Raw genomic sequence first — 2,500 nt, 5'->3', positions numbered from 1 at the left:
TCACACACACACACACACACACACACACACACACACACACACACACACACACACACACACACACACACACACACACACACACAACTTAAATGAATTATGTGTGGTTCAAAAACACTCGGCGGGATTACGCATGCGCATGCACACACATACAAACACACGTACACACACATACAAGCACACATATGCATATACATGCATACATACATACATACATACATACATACAATTACATTGAATGCACGATTCTGACAAAAAGAATTTTCAGGCAAAATGGCTGCCTTCAACTGAAATCGTCAATTAAACAAATCTAGTTAATTCGGTACCCTGTTTAAAATATCCGTATGTAGTAAACACGTCGAGTGGTGAAGTTAGTGTCATTCTATGTATTTTTTTCTAGACTTTGCTTTTGCTTTTCTATTTTTGCAACTACGGATAAGAAAAAAGTTGTTAAGTTTCTTTAAACCCGGCCAAACGAACGTTTCGACAACGAAACAGGAATGGCCTAATAAATCCTGCGGATTAGGAATCTGGATGGAATAAACAATTCACGATCCGGAAATACGTCTTGATTCTGAAGATTTACAACCCGTCATTTCGTGTGAGCGGAAATATTTATTTCTCTGTGTTTAAACCCAGATTTACTATTGGCAGACAAAACATTTCCAGGGGCAATGAATTAGTCTAAGCTTATCAAGTAGACGCGCGCGCACACACACACACACACACACACGCACACACACACACACACACACACACACACACACACACACACACACACACACACACACACACACACACACACACACACACACACACACACACAAACACACACACACACAAACACACACGCACGCAAGCACGCACACACACACACAAACACACATACGTGTGCGTGCATTAATGAGTGTGCGTGTGTGTATGTGTGTGTATATGTGTGTGTGTTTGTGTGTGTGTGTGTGTGTGTGTGTGTGTGTGTGTGTGTTGGAATTGTGTAGGGGTTGTCACACAATATGCTTGAAACGATATATATCCCCTTCTGTCTGGAGGCCTGCATTGCTTTATGGACAATAAAATGCCACGTCCGTGGTGTCAAGCCTCTCTCTCTGTACGCGCGCGAGCGCACCTGTGTGTGTGTGTGTGTGTGCGCGCGCGCGCACGGGTGTGTATATGTTTGTGCATCTATGTGGGTGTGGGTGTGCGTGTGAGCGCGCGCTTGCGCGTGTGTCTGCGTGTTGTCCACAATTGTGATTTTAGACGAAAATTCCGCCCGTTCTTCACCCCACCCGTACATTATACCATCAATACTTTTCCTACTCCTCTCTCCTCAATTAACGTTTTGTTGTTGTTGTTTTTAATCAACAGAATGAAACAGTAACAATGGACAATAATTATGTCCAAACTTCACATATTGTGGAGTATTTATCTGACAAAGCAATAATGATTCTATAATTTTGATGCGAAGACCTCGATCTATACATGTCTCGTTGACTGGCATCTCTTTTCCAATAGATTGACGCGTTGATGGATTTTGGACCCACTGTATTGGAAAGACCAGCATCAAACAGTTTATTGGAAAGTTGGTGGCGCTTCGCTAAAGGAAAGCCGTTTATATGGTCTGCGTCCATGTGTACAGCAAGATAGTTGGTATTTGTATTTGTATTTCTTTTTATCACAACAGATTTCTCTGAGTGAAATTCGAGTTGCTCTCCCTAGTTAGAACGCGTCACTACACTACAGCGCCACCCATTTTTTTGTATTTTTTCCTGCGTGCAGTTTTATTTGTTTTTCCTATTGAAGTGGAATTTTTCTACAGAATTTTGCCAGGAACAACCATTTTGTTGCCGTGGGTACTTTTACGTTCGCTAAGTGCATGCTGCACACGGGACCTCGGTTTATCGTCTCATCCGAATGACTAGCGTCCAGACCACCACTCAAGGTCTAGTGGAGGGGGAGAAAATATCGGCGGCTGAGCCGTGATTCGAACCAGTGCGCTCAGATTCTCTCGCTTCCTAGGCGGACGCGTTACCTCTAGGCCATCACTCTTTGGTGTTAAAGAAGAATCTCTAATGAAGCTGTACAAACGGCGGGTGATTTGTTTGGGATTTTGTTTTGTTTTGTTTTGTTTTGTTTTGTTTTAATCCAGTGGACAAGTGTGGACATACTGTCGATTGTTAATGTTTTATTTTGTTAACATTCTTCTTTTTCTTCTTTTTTTTTTTTTTTTTTTTTTTTTTACCTTAATTCAGGATAGAGGAATAGGGAAAGTAATGATGGCATAACGTATGGGTAGGGTGAGGAAGGGGCTGGATTTTCGTTTAAAAAAATCCAGACAGATCATAAGCGATGACAGTCATGTTGAACATTACAAGATGCTAAAAACTTTTACCTTAAAAAAATTTAATAAATAATTTTTTTTAACTTTTACCTTCAGGCAAACCTACGGATTCTCTAAATTGAAAACCATTACAAACCACAAACATGGAAATTTTTTAAATAACCA

Source organism: Babylonia areolata, chromosome 9 (assembly GCF_041734735.1).
Source record: "Babylonia areolata isolate BAREFJ2019XMU chromosome 9, ASM4173473v1, whole genome shotgun sequence".
NCBI lineage: Eukaryota > Metazoa > Mollusca > Gastropoda > Neogastropoda > Buccinidae > Babylonia > Babylonia areolata.
This window is presented reverse-complemented; position numbering follows the sequence as displayed.